This window comes from Periplaneta americana, chromosome 2 (assembly GCF_040183065.1).
Source record: "Periplaneta americana isolate PAMFEO1 chromosome 2, P.americana_PAMFEO1_priV1, whole genome shotgun sequence".
Classification (NCBI taxonomy): Eukaryota; Metazoa; Arthropoda; class Insecta; order Blattodea; family Blattidae; genus Periplaneta; species Periplaneta americana.
Window position 1 is genome coordinate 65487366 of NC_091118.1, and position 22527 is coordinate 65509892.

Here is a 22527-nt window from a genome sequence, read left to right on the forward strand (position 1 = left end):
AGCCCCCTGCCTACGGTATGTACAGACCGATTATTCAGCCGTGACAGCTCAGCGATGCGAAAGAGGGGAAGTGATAGGAGGAGTGGGGAGAGTTCTGGAGTAGAGATAAGGGCGAGCGGTCGGCAAAGGAATGCAGTACAGCTTAATTGTACTGAAACATACTGCTATACCGCACGCATGACATCCGATCGCTTCCAAGATAAGCGAGTGAATAACCCATACTTCCCTTGGCGTAACTAAATGGACTCGCCTAACCAAGACGCACATCGCCTGCGACTGTCAGGACTAAATAATCGTACTGTAGTTCCACTGCTAGCGAGAAGTAGCCTCCATTGCCAGTGACATAAACAGTCCAATTGCAGTGATATCTAACCACAATTATAGTGACAAATAGCCCCCCCCCCCATTGTTAGTGACATGTAGCCCCACTTTTAGTAACTAGGTTAGGTAGTGCTTGGTGAGGGGTTAGTTTAGTTGCAAGTGACTGAAAAGTAGCCCCATTATCAATGACCAATATCAGGTAGGAGTACAATGTAATTAAAAGAGGGATATTTTGTTCTGTCTTTTTACTTTTCATATGTTTGTAGTATGTATCCACACAGAGAATAATATTTTATTTACCAATGGAGAATACCTCTATTTTTATTAAAAATACGTTTTGTAGCCTTTTTTATTTTAAGATATTAATTAAAAAAGACATCAATTTTGGGCAGCCGGAATGTGATCTTGGCTGTCACCTTTGTGCCTTTGTCCTGTGCTCAGAACTTTTATTTGACGATATTTTGTTTTCCTGGAAGACATGCTTCAGTACTGAACCATTACCATGTATCTGATAAAGTTCATGTATATTTCATCGACACACGATAACAGTGCATTTTAATATTGATTCAATAAGCATAATAAAAGCCGACGAACAAAAAATTAAATTTTCTCACATTGCTGAACTTGCATATTAGCCTAAACATTCAAATATATTTAACGATTCTTGAATTATAGCATCAAGAACTATGAAAATATAATTAATTTCCTTAGCTTTCGAAAAATAATTTTTGGTCTGTTAAGTTTAGGTTATTACTGTATATTTGTATTCATTAACTTAAGTTTTAAATAAATGAAAAATATTTGATCCTTGAATATTAAGTCAGGGTACACCACATCTTAATCATCAGGATTGTCATAGCGAAACACCAAGGTTTGTTACAAGGTTAGAGAGAGTATGGTGAGGGTTTAGGTGATAATCCGAGGTCTTCAACAGGTAGCCCCGAGGTTAGGCCAGTAATTTCAAACGTGCTATGAAGTGGTGTACCCTAGCTTAACTTTCACCGTTTACTCTAAAAATTCTTTGTTAAACTTAAGTTAATTTTCATTAACAAATTTTTTTGTCTACCGCTGTGGAGTAACGGTTAGTATGTCTGAACATGAAACGTGCAGGCCCGGGTTTAAAGCGTGGTTGGGAAAAGTTACCTGGTTGAGGTTTTTTTCCGAGGTAAGAGCAAATGCTGGATAACTTTCGGCGCTGGGTCCTGGACTCAATTCGTTGTCATCATTATCACCTTCATATCACAGAGACACTAGATAACTAGCGCAGTCGATAAAGCGTCGTAAAATAAACAAATTAAAAAAATAAAAAACAATTTTTATCGAGTGACTCTTCTGATTCATCATTCAGTAATGGTCCTACAGTCCTAGCGGGCCCATGTAAAATCCAGAAATTCTCGCAGCATAACATTAGAAATACACAAACAGTGGAACTTCGTGATGTGAAGTAAGCACTATTCGCCTAGAAAGTATAAGTTCTTGAAATTTAAAGAAGCAGTGTCGCCGTAGCAACCACAATTTGAATCTGATGTCACTCTCTTTTCTTGCCAGAATTCAGGAAAGCAGATAAGGGTGAGGAAAAACTCATACACTATAGACGTACTTAGAAATTTTGCTTGTGAATTCGAATTTTATATAAAAAAGTAGAGTAAAGGCATGTATGAATGCAGACGGATACCACTTTCAACAATTCCTATTGCACAGGCTAATACTCATATTAATAGTCATTATGTATTTCCCACTATGAACTTATAATAGATATTGAAAGTGCTGTCCATGAGTATCAATATAGGTCTGTACACGTTTTAGTTTAATTTAAAGCACTTTCACCACTTTTTGTTGCTAAATGTGCACTGGTACGCGGTAAATGCAGCTTACATTTCATCAAGTGTACGTGGGTGATCTCAATACACTGCACATTTCACTACTTTACATAAAAAAGTGGTGATATCAAGTCTGGGGAACGTGAGGGCCAGAGATTTTGAGACAATGCGTTTTATAAAAATCCCAGTCAAATGTTGTAGAAATCTGCTAGCTGTGCGTGCAGTGGCGCTGTCTTGCTGAAACGATGCGTACTTGGTTTCATTTCTTCAAGTTGGTCAATGAAATTGTACAGATTTTCAGAGAAAATACGTTCACTATTGATTGTTTCATTAAAGAAAATATGACCAACAATGCGGCGTCTGGAAATGCCAACCCTTCTGATCAACATAGGCGGAGAGGGAACTGTTTCTGTGGGGGGGGGGGCAAATCAAAACAATAGAATCCCCATATAACGGTGTTATGGGGGACATCATTTATCTCCTCCCCCCGTTATAGCTTGACCGTGGTTCAGTATATCGGAATACATACATACGTGTTCTGCCCATGGGAAGGTCTTTCATTGCAAACCCGGCATTCTCCAATCTTTCCTATTTTCTGCCTTTCTCTTAGTCTCCGCATATGATCCATATATCTTAATGTCGTCTATCATCTGATATCTTCTTCTGCCCCTAACTGTTCTCTCGTTCACCATTCCTTTCAGTGCATCCTTCTTTAGGCAGTTTATTCTCAACCAGTGACCCAACCAATTCCTTTTTCTCTTTCTGATCAAATAACGGAATATGATCATTTAATAAAAGTATTTTCGGGGAGCATGTTCCTTATAGTGTTACATCCATATTTGAGATGTTTCAGACCGAGTTGTATAGGGCTTGAACTGTAGGTCTATTACAAATTATAGGCCTAATACAGCATAACTTAAAACAATCTCCCTCTTTTTTCTCTCTCATTCAGAAACACATGCATGCATCAATAAAACTACGTAACAGTGCTAACAGAAACTTTCTTATATGAAGCTTACCTTCCTGAAGAGTATATGAAATGTAAACTCTAATGATTTTATTTAATCTCGTTTTTAAGTTTAAACATTATACGGGATCACTTTTCTTTTTTCTGCATTGTTGTGCAGTATGTTATTCATACGTCTCCAAGTAGCGACCTGAACACTTGCAAACTTCTAACACAGGCTGCTACAAAAGAAACACTGCAGTGCTTTCATTCCTCAAATGAGGCATAGAAATTATTACACATTCAGAAATTTAAAATAAATATTATAGTCCAGATACATAATCTGAAGACATTAATTTGTCAATTTTTTAGTAAGTTATTTTACGACGCTTTATTAACATCTTAGGTTATTTAGCGTCTGAATGAGATGAAGGTGATAATGCCGGTGAAATGAGTCCGGGGTCCAGCACCGATAGTTACCTAGCATTTGCTCACATTAGGTTGAGGGAAAACCCCAGAAAAAACCTCAACCAGGTAACTTGTCCCAATCGGGAATCGAACCCGGGCCACCTGGTTTCTCGACCAGACGCGCTAACCGTTACACCACAGGTGTGGACTTAATTCGTCAATTTAAGCACAGAAACTTAATCATAAACACAAGCAAATAAGATCTTTTGAATTGAATATTTTATAACGTTAATAGAAAAAAAAAAAAGAGTTCAGACAAATTTGGGGGGGGGTGCCCCTTTCCCCCCCATAATTCCGCCTATGCTGATCATGTAGTATTGTGATAAGTGAACTGTGAGGATTATCCACTACCATAATCCTGTATTCTGTTAATTGATGTAGGCCCCGTCCGTGTATATAGTAACATCAAGCACATTAATACATTTCTGCCGAATGAAATTTTGAAACCATTCTCAATAGCTTAACCGCGTTTCATAGACAGCAGCTTTCAGTTCTTGTGCTGACATTGCTTTGTAGGAGAATAATTTTAATTCTTTTCGAACAGATTTTTACACTGTTGTAAGGCGATACGTTGTGCTAACTTACGTAATGATTTTAACGGACTCTGTATCAAGTACAAATATCCAGTAGATTGTCTTCTGTCAGTATAGTAGTTGGTCTCCCGCACCGTTCGACGTCCTCCACTGAGTCGATTTCACGGAATTTATCGACAAGTGCACGAACTGCATTACAATGTGAAACTAGTGTTAATGGAATTTGTCACAACATTTCTGCTGAACCAATTCCGCACAACTATCGCCTTCATGAAACACAGGCCCTGCTCATTCTGTTACCAAAAATTATTCTCCAGGATTTGGACGTGAAATGTGTTGTTGTTTTCTTCTCAAGTCTTTCCCTTTTTATTATTTTTGTTTTTTTTTTCTTACCTTTTCCCCTTCAAATTCCTATATTTCCTATCGCCTCAAAACGGTGATCATCTTACACTTTTACTACGTCATACTACTTTTGATCAATAAAACGGTACGAAAGGACGTCTTTCAAACAATCATGGCTGCTTATCGCACAATTTTATCGCGTCCCTAGCATTTGTTTAATTTTATCGCGTCCCTAGCATTTGTTTATTTTTATCACTACCCTAGCATTTGTTTTTTTGTTTGCCAACATTTCAAACTACACTGGTCTGGAGTCAAAAAACACAAAAATAACAAACCACTCCAGTCGATGCACAGCACTTTCAAATATGACTCGCATTGGCATTCAAGAACAAGAATTAATAAAGATCACTGGTCATATATGAAGAGCACCATTCGGAAATCCTGAATAACTTGAGGGATACACCATGTACATCAACGAGTTCACTTCTTTTACGCACACGTCCAATATAACATCAACTGAACCACCAACGACTAAAACATTCAAATTTGAAAATTGTACTTTCAATAATTGTTTTTTTTAATTATTCATGTTTATTTTTTATTTCATCATCGTTAACTAAAACGTTTCTTGTTTATTTCATCATCCCTAATTAAAACTTTTCTAACACTTGTCTTTATATTATTTAGGTTATGTTTGTTATAGCTTCTGCTATATGATATTATGGATAGTCCCGTATCAGAGATTGTTTAATACTAAGATTTATTGAAAATCATCTGTCAAGTGACGTTGATTACTGGGATCCGGATGATTGAAGTGGAATGCAAATGTTTTAATAAAAATGAAACTGAATCAACAAAGCCTTCTTGACTGGTAACCGTCCACAGAGTTCAATGAAGATTCCATAGTTGGCACACCTGATAACATCACATAATTATAACACACCACTGCCATTTAGCATGCATCTAGCGTAACATTTGCAATGTTCAGATGGTACAATAATACATTAATTGAAGACAGTTGTATTTTCGTAAGTCAATTAATATTTTATTGTATTGGAATACTTCGTTACTTCTAATCTTTATATACTTTCTTCTAATCGTGTAATAGTCAATTAAATCCCACTCGAGTTTTGATTTTCTCTAGATAAATCAAAACCTCTAGTGAGATTACTGTTGATAAATTTTTATTTTTCATATTACTGATAGTTCTTATTGTCTCGCAGTTTCACATATTTCTTGGCACTGAACAAGAGAAACATCAGCAATCAACATCAATTTTAGTTAAGCAACAATTATAACGCTTTCAATGTCAATAACTGCTTTATAATTGGGAAACTAGACTTACGGGTACCTGTAATAAAAGTATTCTCCATTTGTAAAAATTGTCCGCAGAGAAGTGTTGAGATCCGAATTCTTCAACAAATAACTACAGATTCAAATGCCGAGACTTATTTGTTTTCGGAATAGCTTACCGATGTTTTGGAATAAAGATAAATAAATGATTAGAAATTACGTAAAAAGTGCGGAAGGATGAGAAGAATTGCAGTAGAAAGTAAAGAAATGCTGTAGGCCTACTTATTGTTAGTGCAGATGTACGAATTGAATATGTTAGGAGAAAATCCACACACGATTAGGGAAAACACGAAAATTCTACTTGAAGCAAGTAAAGCGATAGGATTGGAAATAAATCCTGAAAAGACTAAGTATATGATTATGTCTCGTGACCAGAATATTGTACGAAATTGAACTATAAAATTTGGAGATTTATCCTTCGAAGAGGTGGAAAAACTAAAATATCTTGGAGCAACAGTAACAAATATAAATGACACTCGGGAGGAAATTAAACGCAGAATAAATCTTTGATGGAGGATCATAAGAATACAAGTCAAAAAACTTTATTTTACAGGAGAGCAAAAAAAATTGTTTAACATCGTACATGATTTTGAAGATACTGTTATGTGCATCAGAGAATGCGGCGTTCTACAGCAGGTTTTGACTTGTTCTCTTTTTACCAGACATAGATATCGAGTTGATGACGACAAAACTGTACATATCTCAATTTCGCCAAAAATTGACTTGTACTCTTATGATCGCCCATCAAAAAAAATATGGGAAATACGTGTTATTATTCGGTTGAGAAGCTTTTGTCATTAGTCTGCTGTCAAAAAATCTGAAAGCTAGAATTTATAAAACAGTTATATTACCGGTTGTTCTGTATGGTTGTGAAACTTGGCCTATCACTTTGAGAGATGAACAGAGATTAAGGGTGTTTGAGAATAAGGTTCTTAGGAAAATATTTGGGGCTAAGAGGGATGAAGTTACAGGAGAATGGAGAAAGTTACACAACGCAGAACTGCACGCATTGTATTCTTCACCTGACATAATTAGGAACATTAAATCCAGACGCAGGGCATGTAGCACGCATGGGCGAATCCAGAAATGCATATAGAGTGTTAGTTGGGAGGCCGGCGGGAAAAAGACCTTTGGGGAGGCTGAGACGTAGATGGGAAGATAATATTAAAATGGATTTGAGGGAGGTGGGATATGATGGTAGAGATTGGATTAATCTTTCTCAGGATAGGGATCAATGGCGGGCTTATGTGAGGGCGGCAATGAACCTCCGGGTTCCTTAAAAGCCAGTAAGTAGCCTAGTAGTAGTAGTAGTAGTAGTAGTAGTAGTAGTAGTAGTAGTAGTAGTAGTAGTAGTAGCAGATGTACGAATAAAGAAGTGAAAATGTGTGGATGAATATGAAGAACTAAAGGTGGAAGTAAAGAAATGTGCTAACAAGTATAGAAGTACGGGAGTAAGCATAGAACTGCCGAAGAATGGTAAATGAATGATGGGAATCACATCCACCACCAGTGAGTTGTGAGCGTAAAATTAGCGTACCAATGAAGTACAACTTGATCCACACTCGTGACGTCATTACTGCACTTCGTATAGTAAACTTGTATTCTCTCAATACGCACCCCATTTGCGCTCTTCTGTAATAAGTAGGGCTGAAAAAGTATTGGTTATAGGCTACGCTGCATCGTACGTAGAGCTCTGTGTTTACAAAATGCTTGTGTGCACACTGGACTAGTTACTGTAGCGGCTACTTGTACAGTCCGCTCCGTATGAATGGACTCATAATGGAATTTATATTTACAGGATTACTTCTGTTTCAAATTAATTAACTCGGAACAAACATTACATTTACAAAAATATCATTCTTATCAAATAAGTCAAACACAATTTCCCCATGTTCTGAATTCAGTCGCCTAATTATTTGTTCTTTGTTGGATTTTTGTTTTGGCATTCTGATACAACATCACGTCACTTAAGCAGGTCTACTATTGAGAAGTGTCGAATGTTCACTCTCTCTGCTCCTTACAGACAGTAGAGACACTCGGAAACGGTAAACAATGTAGGCTATACAGAAATTACTATCCTGATATCCTTTAGCCCTATTAATAAGATATGACATGATATAATTATGTTAATATACAGGGACATCATTTTATTTTTGCTAACATTTCTAATATTAACCTGGCTATACCTTTGGATTAACGGTTGAGAACCGGAAACACCATTTGCTATCCCCTTCCACGGCTGGAGTTCGATGATACTGCGTAAAATACAAACAAATCACTTTACTAGGTATAGGAAGGAAGAAAAGTAGATCATCAATTTACGTAAACTAGGAAATATCGCGATTTTGAGTTTGAAAATTTTCATTAGGTTTTTGTTTAATCAAAATACAGTACAGTATTAACAATTGTTTTTACGCACGAACTGAGCTATCCATGCGGACGTATTCATTATGCAGTGTCCTATATTGTAGGCCTAATGTCTACAGCACATTAGCGAACAATATAGAGAATGAAGGTAAATTGAAAAATAATCATAATATGGTATGTAAACACATTTTTTTTAAATGGTGGCCGTTCATTTCGATACAGGCTTCAGTTCTTTGTGCATATTATCGCACTATAGACTATTGTACCTAATTCCAATTACCAGTTTCGTCCTTCGCACTAGTAACTAATGTTGAAATAATTCTGTACCTACTCTATAAAAGAGTACCTTGCGTACTGTAACTTCAATCTTCACTTCTGCCCGATCCGAAAAGATAAAATTACTCAGACATGCTATCTACTGTCTGTCCAAGTGGTTTTGTCGCAGGGTCGTAGAAAAGGGGGAAATCACGTGGCAGTTAATTATTTAATGAGACCCTTTTATTTAAGTTATTTTTACAGTTTTAATAATATTATGTAGACGTTCAATTCCTAACAGAAATTATTTTTTTTCAGAAAAGAGCTAAGACAGTCCACACACTAGCCTTTACAGAGGGGCGAGCAGAAGCCGGTGGGAGAAACCGGGATTCGACGTAGGCAAACGGACGACAGGTACTGTGCGAAAATATGATTCAATATCGAAAGTTTTTTCGTCACTGGAAAACGCGTACATATTTCTGGAACGTACTATACTCACTAACTCAGTACTATTTACTATGACCGTAAGGCGACTTTGACTGCATTGGAAGTTTACTAGTAGAAGGGGTGGGAGTGAAGTACATTAAAAAACTCAGGTACAATAAAAATTGAAGTAAAAATAAAATGATGGCCCTGTACAACTGATACTTTTTACGAAACATGACTTTTAATGTAGATGCATTTGACCCTGTTGTTTCGTTGAACATCAGACCGAACAGCATGGCCGATGGTAGCGTGCTGCCAAACAAGCTTTGTTACTCCGTGCTACACGTCCCGCCTATCACAACAGCCACTAGCTTAACATCCACAAGAGTATAAACTGTGATGCTCAACGTTTTGTTGCTATGCAAATGACGTCATAAACAGAGGAGTAACGTGTATCAGACGCTAATGTGCTTCCCACTCAATGCTAAAGAGATACAAGTACAATTAACTCGGCGTTTTGTGCAGAGCGGTAGTTCGTAGAGACTGTGTCTGTTTTGAATTGTAACTGAGTGTTTAAAATGAATATCACGCTTAAAAATAAGCACTCTATATCGGTGTTAAGATATTGAAATGTCAGCTTGTGGTTACGTTTAGGGGGTCTACAAAGCTTCGATCATTATCATATCTTAAATAAGTCCGCATCCTTGATTCTGTGGAGAGCGTATATAGTATATGCAATTCCCGGCTCCAGGTTCGTTTCCCGAAGTGGGCAATGGAAGAAATTTATATTTAGTTCATAGGACTGAGGGTCATATTCAGAAACGTCACTTGAACTTCACTTTCACTTACTTCCGACTTCAATAAGTAGAAAACGCAGAATTTGTATTCAGAGTCACAACTTAACTTACACTTTAGTCGTAACTTAGCCAAAAGCTAGTAAGATTAAAGATACGTGAAGACCAACCTTATACCTTATAATTTTTTCTAATATATGATTTTTATTGTTAATATATACATTTTGTTTATTATTTTAACAATTACTTCTGTAAGTGTTTGATTCTTAGAATTACGTGTAACTGAACTTGTTTTATATTATTATTATTATTATTATTATTATTATTATTATTATTATTAATATCATTATTATTATTATTATTAGTAGTAGTAGTAGTAGTAGTAGTAGTAGTAGTAGTAATTGTACATTGTTCCTGTATTTCTGCCATTTTTATATTTCGTCGTTGTTCCTGCAATAACTCCTATGTGACATATTTATCGATTTTCAGATTTTTGCTCTATAAATAACTTAAATAGTGATACAGAAAATAATAAAATATCCTATATGTAATTATGTTTCTTTCTTTCTTTCTTTCGAAAATGTAAGAATTGACAATCTCCTATGTACCACTGCCATAGAATGAATAAATGTGTTTTTTCTTCCTACTGAAAAGTTTTATATTTTGCACATAGGAGTTATTGCAGGAACAACGACGATTTTCTATTGTTCTTATACTGTTCTTGGAAGAGAAGGCTTTATGGCCTTAACTCTGCCACTAGAAATAAATCTACTAAATAAATAAAATAAATAAATACCTCACTTTTAGTGCTTTAATTTGCCTGAACTAATGAGTTTTGTCATCATCATCATCATCATCATCATCAACATCATCATCATCATCATCATCATCATCATCATCATCATCAAAGGAAGTTAGGCCACTGTTGACCTGTTTCGATCTCAAATCAGATGTCGAGGAGTCTCTTCAATAGTCTTTCTTGTTTCTTGTGCCTGATTAGGTGTCATTTTTAAGTAATCTACGCAATCTATTGCGTGGCATTCTGTTCATATAATGTATCCATCGTGATTTATAATTTTGTATTTTGTCGAGAACTGGGTATGTTATCTATAGTAAAGTCACAAGAGTTCTGAGTTTACCCGATTTATCTGGGAAATCTCAGACCCCAAGTGACATTTATTGGGACTATTTCGTGAATAAAATAAAAATGTAAATAATATATCCCTGAAATTCGCTCACAAAATGATAACAATTGATTAATACTTAGGCCTAACCTATTCAGACGTTAGAAGTTGAAACATATGAATATCGATTATTGCAATAAAGAAAATGGCTGTTATTCAGTAATGCTCAGGGTGCAAATTAACGGGGGAGATGGGGGGGATTTCCCCCCTATTGGAAAGTTATCCCCCTCTCATAAATTCCTATTAAAATCCTTGCCATGGTTATTTTCTATCCCTCCTCACAAAATATAATTGTTTTAATATGAGTATACTTTATAAAGTAGACTATAAAGTGAAAAAAGAAAATAACAAGCTGATGACAATCAATAACTTAGGAATTACACATCTTATCTTAAGCCTGTTCATGGATATAATTATTATGACCAAGATGCAAGACAAGCAACTCAGTGCAACCAAGCGTTGAGCAGTATGGAATGGAGATAATAATAATTTTATGTATAGTATTTTCTATCTAAGCTTCTATTCCCTCTCATTAGAAATCTTAATTCGAACCTGGTAATGCCAATTGAGAAAAGCGAAATACAGGTTTAACAATGTTATTTACAAGTACTGCGCTTTTCTCTTGTTATAATAGAAATATATTTTCATTATCTCCTGAAATCATAATTTAATTTAAACATTTTATAATACGAGTATAATTACAAATAACCTGATTAACACATTAATTATATGTGCAATTGATATGAAGGACTGTCACTTTCTTTAGATACAATGGACATGGAATTAGAAGATGGAGATGTGGATGAGGAAGTAGGATTTCGTACTTCATTTAGTACAATGGATTCATGTTCATCTATTTAAGGGGAAACAGTTGGGGACACTGACTAAACAAAAGGACGACCATACCATGCGATAAATTGATTGTGATAAATCGTGTTGGAAAAATTATCACGATGTATGACTGTGATTGGTGGGAATTCAAAGTTTCATTACATTTCATTGGTCGAAAATGGAATGACGTCATATAAACGAAATAGTCTACAATAGACTATGCTTTTTTACTTGGAGCAACCACGATTTATAATCTTTTATTTATGTACTTTATTCAACATAAGGTTAAAATTCTGATTTAATTTTCATGTAATTAATATGTTTTATCAGTGATAGGCCTAATTATGCGTGCACTAAATTCGTCCATTTCTTCTTCTTTGCCAAAAACCTAAACGACACCCAATTTATCTTTCACGTCTTCGTATTTGTAAGCAAGTGCTGAGCCATAGTGGCCCCTCCCTAAAATTCAGTTCAATTCAACGATAAGCAGCAATCCGTTGCCACTTAAGCAACAGCCTATAATTAAGTTGTTCACTAACTTAAAAATTCGTTTCTTGACGATAGAATAACTTATTTATTCGTTGGATTTCTTGTAACATAGCATCAAAATTTATATTCCCGTTTGAAATCCATCGGCGAGTTTTGAACCCGAGAACATCGGATTCAACGCCTAACATGATAACCAATGCATACGCAAGCCTTAGAGATGGATACGTTGCTCATTGTATTCGCAGTTCTTTTAATTATATTATGCCTCAACTACACTAGGGAGATAAATATTTATTGAAGTTGTCGGAGGAAACCTTTCAGCAGTCTTTCTCTCCATAACAAGAGCCGTATTCAGGAACGTCATTTCAACTTCACTTTCAGTTACACCAGACTTTAGTAGGAAGAAAACGTAGGATTTATATTCAGTCATAAGATTAAATTCTAATTCAATTATCATATAATTAATATTATCAGTATTACTTATATTTTTTGTGCACTAAACTTCGTGCCATTTCTTCTTCCTTATCGGAAACTAAACTAAACGACGTCTCATTTATTTTTCACCACATATTTGTGGGCAAGTTCTTTGATGTCGCTGTTCTTCAGTTGGTTCCCAAACAAAATATCAACAACTTGAGTAGGTTCCCCATGTTCAAATATCAACAACGTGAATAGGTTCCCCATGTTCAAATATCAACGTTAGTAGGTTCCCCATGTTCAAATATCAACAACGTGAATAGGTTTCCCACGTTAAAATATCAACAACTGAGTAGGTTCCTCATGTTCAAATATCAACAACTTGAGTAGGTTCCTCACGTTCAAATATAAACATCTTGAGTAGATTCCCCATGTTAAAATATCAACAACGTGAATAGGTTTCCCAAGTTCAAATATCAACAACGTGAGTAGGTTTCCCATGTTCAAATATCAACAACGTGAGTAGGTTCTCCAGGTTAAAATATCAACAAATTGAGTAGGTTCCCATGTTAAAATATCAACAACGTGAGTAGGTTCCCCTTGGCCAAATATCAACAACGTGAGTAGGTTCCCCATGTTCAAATATCAACAATTTGAGTAGGTTCCCTATGTTAAAATATCAACAACGTGAGTAGGTTCCCCATGTTCAAATATAAACAACGTGAGTAGGTTCTCCAGGTTAAAATATCAACAACTTGAGTAGGTTCCCCATGTTCAAATATCAACAACTTGAGTAGGTTCCCCATGTTAAAATATCAACAACGTGAGTAGGTTCCCCATGTTAAAATATCAACAACGTGAGAAGGTTCCCCATGTTCAAATATCAACAACGTGAGTAGGTTCCCCATGTTCAAATATCAACAACGTGAGTAGGTTCCCCATGTTCAAATATCAACAACGTGAGCAGGTTCCTCATGTTCAAATATCAACAACTTGAGTAGGTTCCCCGTGTTCAAATATCAATAACTTGAGTAGGTTTCCCATGTTCAAATATCAACAACTTGAGTAGGTTTCCCATGTTCAAATATCAACAACGTGAATAGGTTCTCCATGTTCAAATATCAACAACGTGAATAGGTTTCCCATGTTCAAATATCAACAACGTGAGTAGGTTCCCCATGTTCAAATATCAACAACGTGAATAGGTTCCCCATGTTCAAATATCACCAACGTGAATAGGTTCCAAAGCTGTGTGGGACGGGGATGTTAATCGATCATGTAGCAGAATAGTGATAGTGTTGAAATGTCAACAGCGGGATGAGGTGGTTGTTATTGGCTATAACGCCACCTATAATAATCGATCGTGACCCGTGGCTCCATCTATGTTAAAATATAAATACCGATCATGAGTTACAGTGATTAGCAGAGCAGTGGCAGTGTATTGCACTTAATGCTCAGTGAAAAGAGGAAAAAACTCTCAATGGTCAACGATCACAAGCTCGGTTTTCAGAAAACATTATCTGGTGGTGTGGAAAGATATACTTGTGTTAAAAGAGGATGTAACTGTTTCGTGAAACTTTCTGATTCAGATAATTGTAATGAAATGCAACGTTGAACACAACCACAACACTTGTGATATTGCAACTTTCAATAAAATTATGAAGTTATTCGACGCAGTGTGTCTGCCAAGCGCAAAACATTTTTAACCTACATGCTACCTTAGACAGTATTTGACAGTCCTAAGTCTGTATAAAATGAGAAGGGAAATGTTTTCTGGCTTGATATAGCGCGGGAACCATTTGCAGTACACAGATGAAATCAACCAGGAACCAACGCGGGTACAGCTCTGGGACGAACTGGGAACCTATTCATAGATTTGGGAACCAAATTCCAGTACGATTTTTGATGTAGGCCTCACCTTCATCTTCGATTCTCTCCCTTTCAATGGCTGTCTTTAAAAATAATAAATTTGAAGCGAAATGTAGCCCTACTTTTCGTTTTGAGCAACTATGGGCTGAAAGTACTACGTCATTATATGATGACGTCGAACTCCAAGTTCACTTGCTTTTTACTTACATTTGACTTTGTCAAGGGAAACGTAAGTATTGTCTCTGAATACGTATCCGGCACGTTATATTACCCAACTTCTGACTTCAGGAAGTCAAGACGAAGGCCCTGAGTGTTAGTTCCTTGCCATGTATTGCCCTGTGTTGTCTCAGCGGTGGCCCTGTGCTTTGTTCTCCCTATTCTCTTCTTTTCTTTCCAGTCTCCCTTTTTGGTTTCTCTTCTCTATTTCGTCTCCTTTGCGTCGTCCTCGGTGTTGTAGCGGTTAACCATTGGATTCGAGGTTTGCGTGTTTAACCCCGGCTGAGGGCGATCTATTTTAAAGAGCGATAAAATTCCTCCAGAAAGTCCTTGTCATAGATTTACAGCACGTAAGAAAACACTGCTACCGTTAGAGGGCTCCAGGTAAAATTCATCCCTCATTTATCGCCCACTTCTATTTTCGACGATGGATAATCTATAATTCTTTTCTTCGTATGTTTTGTTTCCTTATGATTTAGTTTTCTGTGTTATGATTATTTTGATTATGTCTGTTCTTTTGTTATATTATACCGGTACTTATTCTTTTATATCTCTATGAAATGTTTGAGCTTACATTTTCTTCCTTCAAATTCTTTATCATTTAATATGTTAATGTGTATTCTCCGGCTCCACCTTCTCAGAGTTATAACGTTAATTAACAATACTCACTAGACCAATATTTTCGTCATTATGCTGTTCTGTTTTACTTACTACTATATGTCAATATTTTTGTCGTTTTGCTATTCTGTTTTACTCGCTGTGCCAATATTTTCGTCATTTTTCTGTTCTGTTTTACTTGCTATGCCAATATTTTCGTCGTTTTCCTGTTGTGTTTTACTTGCTATGCCAATATTTTCGTCGTTTTGCTATTCTGTTTCGCTTGCTATGCCAATATTTTCGTCGTTTTACTGTTCTGTATTAATTGCTATGCCAATATTTTCGTCGTTTTGCTGTTCTGTTTTACTTGTTATGCCAATATTTCCGTCGTTTTGCTGTTCTGTGTTAATTGCTATGCCAATATTTTCGTCGTTTTGCTGTTCTGTTTTACTTGCTATGCCAATATTTTCGTCGTTTTGCTGTTCTGTGTTAATTCTATGCCAATATTTTCGTCGTTTTGCTGTTCTGTTTTACTTGCTATGCCAATATTTTCGTCGTTTTGCTATTCTGTTTCACTTGCTATGCCAATATTTTCGTCGTTTTGCTGTTCTGTTTTACTTGCTATGCCAATATTTTCGTCGTTTTGCTGTTCTGTGTTAATTGCTATGCCAATATTTTCGTCGTTTTCCTGTTCTGTTTTACTTGCTATGCCAATATTTTCGTCGTTTTGCTGTTCTGTTTTACTTGCTATGCCAATATTTTCGTCGTTTTGCTGTTCTGTTTTACTTGCTATGCCAATATTTTCGTCGTTTTGCTATTCTGTTTTACTTGCTATGCCAATATTTTCATCGTTTTGCTGTTCTGTTTTACTTGCTATGCCAATATTTTCGTCGTTTTGCTGTTCTGTGTTAATTGCTATGCCAATATTTTCGTCGTTTTGCTGTTCTGTTTTACTTGCTATGCCAATATTTTCGTAGTTTTGCTGTTCTGTTTTACTTGCTATGCCAATATTTCCTTCGTTTTGCTATTGTTTTACTTGCTATGACAATATTTTCGTTGTTTTGCTTTCTGTTTTAATTAATTGATTAACTAGTGGACTTACTCGTGTTAATTATGTAAGATTTGTCCTACTTACAGCTGTTTCAGTGCTTCACGCACCATCCCAGAGCCTACTAGATCACGGCGTCATCCCGACTTCTCTGCCTGTTATGTGGGTGTGTTTGATTGGTGAGAGGTGTTGAAGAGTGGAGTCAAATAGTGTGTGTGTACTGAAATTGATCTGTGTGTTGAGAATTTGATCGGGGTGTGTTTTTGTGTGATGGACTCCACTCTTCAACACCTTTCAACAATAAAACACATCCACATAACAGGCAGAGAAGTTTCTTGATGACACCGTGATCTAGTAGGCTCTGAGGATGGTGCGTGAAGCACTGAAACAGCTGTAAGCCAGACAAGTCTTACATAAATAACACGAGTAAGTCCAGTAGTTAATAAATTAATTATATTCAAGTGTTAAAAGTAGTGTACGCAAGATTCAAAATGGATATCTGTTTTACCTGCTAGTCCAATATTTTCGTCATTTTGTTGTTGTTTTACTTTCTATGCCAATAATTTCGCCATTTTGCTTTCTGTTTTACTTGCTATACCAATATTTTCGCCGTTTTGCTGTTGTTTTCACTTTAATCCAGTACGGAATTCACGTTTGTAGGTGGTCGTGGGAACCTGACGTATCTGACTGATGATAAAACAAGACATAAACTATGTGCGTAGTGTAATAAAGCCCTACACGGATTCGTTAGTAGTCTATCTCCTGGCAGGCCAGTCAGCCAGTCGCATCGCATGTGAGTTGGGCGGGATGCGGCCTCATCGCGTGCTGAGCCTCCCACGTACTTTGCGTGACTGTTACATGTTGTATGTACGCGACTTCGAACCTCCCGGCATACAGAATTACTATGTAGGGAAGTCACACTCACACCGATGATCGCGGACCTGCGACGGCCAACGAGTTCGAACGAATTTATTTCTTCCCCCCTGTCGTTACCTATTTATGAAATTTGTCGTCGTTGTCATCGTCGTTTTTTGTAATCTTATGTTTCTTCCTCATCACTATTATCTCATTCACTTTATATTGATTACATTTATCAATAACTCGTATCCAAATTTGTCTCTCTTTCACTGTCCTTAGCAACCTAAACAACGGCTTTATTTACAGCAGTCAATTAATTTTTTAATCACTCTCTCCATGACAACAACACATTAGCAACAATAACATTAATTAATTAATTCATTCATTCCTTTCATTTATTCGTCCATCCGTCCATCCAACATATAAATCCATATCTTCTTCTTCTTTTACTTCTTCTTCTCAAGTATATGGCATGTTACGATCTCACAATTGAATTTTCAATCCAGCGCTTCTTAGAACGATCGAGAGATCTCTTCCCGTTTGGTCGATAGTGGAGCATGACTTTTGGAATTCTATCTCTACGCATGCGATGCAGATAATTTATCCAATTGTTCCGGTAATGTTTTACGTGATTAATTACAGGTTCTAGTTGTAATTCTTCCATTACATCTTCATTGCATTTGTGATTCCCATTTCGTATATCCCGGTGTATATCTCATAAATTTCATTTCATTGGCCGTTATTCTGCTTTCGTCTTTCTTCCTCCATGTCCATGCCTCACTGCCGTAACAAAGTACAGGTCTCGCCAAGGTCTTGTATAGGCGAATTCTAGTATCCCTTTGTACTAGGGAAGGTTTCATAATGTTGTTAATTATTCCCATTGTTTTGGTGTATTTAGAAATTTTCTGTGAAATGTCTACTTCACCGAAAAAAGATAATGTGTATCCGAGATATGTAAAATAATTTACTCTTTCTAATACTTTTGAATCTAAACATATTTTGCTAGGCACAGGGTATTTTCCGCAGAAGGCCATAACTTTAGTTTGTTTCTTTATTAATTTTCATAATATATTTAATTCCAATTTTGGTAAAATTAAAAATTGAACGTTGTAATTCATCTTCTGAGGATGTCACCAGAGCTAAATCGTCTGCAAAAAGTAATGAATCTAGTTGTAAATGTCTATTGAGTTGTATACATCCAATAATTGTTTCCATTCTCTAATTATTTGATATATATATATATATATATATATATATATATATATATATATATATATATATATATATATATATAATAGCAACGGCGAAAGACCGCAACCTTGTCTTACTCCTGTATGAATTTCTATCCATTGCGACAATTTATTGTCACACCTTACTGCAATTAGATTTGTTTTGTATATATTATTAGACAGTGGATGCGGGATGACTTAAGGAAAAGTGAAGTTGTTTCGTATCAGAGTATATGGCACGTGCCGCGTCGTTCGTCTTTTGTGTACCTGGCGAGTACAGCAGCGTACATAACGAAGGAACGCCGGTCCACATTGCAACGCAATGTGTGCAGTTGTGTTATCCTGCTCAAGTATTTAGTACGAGTTGAATAGTGTAGTGCTGATCCATTCATAATGTCGAAGTCAAAACGTTAAATTCGCTTAGAGATACGAAATGCAATTAAGAAGTTTGAGAGTGACATTTTATGTATTGACGAAGACAATATCGTGTGTAATGTATGTAAAATTGAAATAAAAACCAGAACTCAGGCTATAGAGAAACATTGCAACAGTACATCGCACAGGAAATGCGTTGAAATGAAATCTGAGGAACCATCTACATCATCATTCATCATTCATCATCATCATCATCATCATCATCATCATCATCATCATTTAGTTGTGCGGGTCTAAACGATACGTGCAACATGACGCTCAGTGCAAACATTCCTCTAAAGAAATTGAGTGGTCCCCATTTTAGAGTTTTTCTTAAGAAATTCTCACGATACAAAAACTGTTTAAGCGATAGGCGAAGACGATTCAGCTTCGACGACTTACGAGAATGTATCGTCGTTTACTGCAACGCTGGTAATTGCATCAATGATGACGAGGACTGAACTTGCAAGTTATGTGCTACACTACTACAGTATGTTATTTTTCTTTTCCTTCTGACTGTACGGAGATACAGTAGCATGTTGACGTCGTCTGTTTACGTTTAAAACCTGTTGAGCCAATGGTCTGAATGAAAAAAATGTAACAAATAGTAAATGTGCACCTACATTCAACGATAAGTCATCCCGCATCCACTGTCTAGATCAGCGATGGGGAAAAGGGGTGGAACGAACATAATCAGCATCTTACTCACTCCACACCTACGTCAGCAAGGTCAGGCGTATTTCGTCGTTTCCAGGTTTGAGTGTTTACAAGGCGAGTCCAAAGCTGTGCAGTGGCTAAACCCAGTAGAAACGCGATGTAATAGTTGTGTTGTTATACTCCTGCCCTAAACTAATAGGGTGCTGTTAAATGTTAATAGGACAAAACAAACGTTTACGCTTTAGTAATTAAAATGTATTTACATAAATAGAACGAAAATAATAATTGTGTTACTTCATTCGGTAAAGAGATCGAATGAGAAATGAACAAAGTAAATAGAATGCAAATACTTTTCTTGCAACGTATGAACTGTTAGCACGAATAATTAACAAATATATAAATAATGTTACAAAAGAAACAATATAATAATAATAATAATAATAATAATATTTTATTGCCTGAACAAAGATACATCTTGATTTTTTAATATAAAAATACTAAAGCACACCCAGAAAGAGTTACATACTCGTGCTCAGGGAGCATTCCACATAATGTTAAGAAATTTTATTAAATAACAGAGTAAAAAGTAAAAAAGAAGAAGAAGAAAACACATATCACAATAATTGAACTTTAAATTTTCTCTGTTAACAGCAATTTTTAATTGATTTTATAAGAATAAGAAGCATTAGCAAATTGTATGTTTAGGAATTTAGCTATTATCGTGTTATAAAACCTGGGGCCGAAGTTGTTACTCCCTTCCGAGAACACCTAAATTTCTCTGTTATATGTTTTGAGAAAAGATAACTAACACGAAGTATGTTTGTTGCTAAACAAACTGAAGCTGGCTCGTCTTTGGTTTTTAATGAATGTTTTAATTCTAACAATTTCTTGTTGCGGGATGGCCCTATTTAAAAAAGGACATAAATTAGCGTTTAATCTGTAAAACGACTACACAAAACCGTCACGATACTGTAATATCAGGATTTCTGTTATAACAATGTCACCACGATATAAATACAAATTCAAATATTTATCTGCCAAATTCTTCTCACTGTAATTCTGTTCATGGGGGGATTTAAAATGCCGGAACACACTAAACAAGGAGCAGAATACCTCCTTGTTGCACAACAAACACAATGCTTTGTTATTTCGGGGAACACAAAAGTACTTCTATTCCCATTCGTCTTTGTAAATGTATCTTTTTTACTTTGCCGTGGGACATGATTCCACCACTGATACTCGCAGACTTGTGGTCGCGATTTGGACGGAAACAGATATAGGAATGGGTAGTCTGCAAGCTAGCAGTGGGAGGGGTTCAACTATGATTGAGGGGAAGGGAACACACTGTGCTACTTTTCCCCATCGCTGGTCTAGATATTATACTGGGTGTTCATTTCAAAGTGTGTCTTGACGTCACTGTTGGTGAGTCAGCGATTTGAAGCGAGTTTCAGTTTTTATGTCAGAGAAGTTGCCTATTAATCAAGGCGTTCAATCTGAACTTGAGAACGTGTACGGTATAACTTGAACGTCGTAGCAACAGATGGCGGTCTGTACGGTCTGTGTGCTACCATAACCTCTTTCGAACTGTGTTTTGGGCGGGTAAGTCGTACCCAGAGTATTTGTAATCATCGGTTGCGTACGGCAACATTCCACAACACAAATCAAATGCTCCGTGTCCATGTTGACCGTCGAAGTTAATGTCAACAAATACTCTACGTAAGTAATGGTCTTAACCCTCTCCCCATATCCCTACAGTAAGAAAAAACTCACCTCAGTACGTGTTTCCAAACAGTTCACATTCCTGCCACTACCGGCGTTACGGTACATATCGGTAAGTACTCTTCTGAATGAACGCCGTACTTGCTAGGCAACTTCTGTAGCATATAGGTAATACGCCTCTGCGGAAATGTAGGAAAATTGAATTCTCTAGGCTCATCGGCTAGCCACATGACGACATACAGCGAGCCATGACACACTTTGAACTGAACACGCAGTATATGTTTGCTATAAGTTATAAATATTTTCACTTTTCCAAGAACAAAAGATAACGTTCGTTGGGCTGCGTTCACACAGCTCAACAAAAATGAGTACTCGAGTGTTTTCCTTGGGGATAAAAGCGACAAGTACATAGGACTGACATACTTACTGCTACAATGTTTATTATCTGCAAAGGTGGGAGCCTTAACCTCTGCTTGTTCTGTTGGCCTCGATGGCCTATAATAGGGATAGCTGGCTTTAATAATAGTGTAAACGAAACGTATTATTTGAACTCGGTAACACGCGGTTCTAGGTTTCCTGATTGAAATATGCATTGAAATATGCATAATGGATTTCTCAGCTCTGAATGCGGCCGGAAATAACACGATATATATGTGAGTGGGATTATTGATATTTTTATTATTTAGCTATTTTCTATTACTGTTCTGTGGCGATTTCTATGGAAATTGGACTTAATCCTTACCACACATCTGTTCAATTTCTAGCTTCAAAGCAGATTGCATATGGATTTTTCCATCATTATTCGTTTATAAAGTTGCGATAGAAGCGGACGAACACATCAGCGGCATCTCCGTTTGAATTATTTATTCATTTGTTTTTGTATGCATGCAGTACTTACTCAACGCTCTATATTCGGACTTTCTGGCCCAACTTCGGAGAAAGACACAGACGAATGACAAGTCTGTTTCTATTACAGGACAAAACCAAATCGAGGGACATCCATGACACAGACCACTGATGTCAAACTCGGCCACTGGTGACTCCTACCCTCGTTTCACCTTAAGCTTCTGCCCGTGACATTTCTCATTTCGCCCTCCAGTCCAACATGTCTGCTTCGCCATTAAACTCATCCACTTGAGCACCGCTGAATATAATTTACGTAGATACTTTAATCCGCAATGAGAAAATCTATTCTTACGCGGAATTACTGGTAATCATACAGGCCTATAGTCAGTGGCATATCCTGGTTTCTGACACAGGACATGCAATCATACGTGACACGAAGGCACTGATGCTGTCTAGGAGCAAGGGCGCAGGAAAAGAATGGATCCACTGCAAAGTTTCAAATGTACAGTGCCGGTCAAATATTTAAAG

General features: G+C 36.5%; 1 protein-coding gene across 2 annotated transcripts in view; it reads left to right on the forward strand.

Annotated features, from left to right (window-relative positions):
* The window catches only part of LOC138694310 (uncharacterized), a 511848-nt gene that overhangs the window by 48374 nt on the left and 440947 nt on the right, over positions 1-22527 (forward strand). Inside the window, exon 2 of one of the 2 annotated variants that reach the window (XM_069817898.1) lies at positions 8724-8819. The exons of the other annotated variant lie outside the window; for it this stretch is intronic. The gene's annotated coding sequence lies outside the window, so the exon portion shown is untranslated. The remainder of the gene's footprint in view (positions 1-8723; positions 8820-22527) is intronic. 2 annotated transcript variants of the gene reach the window in all.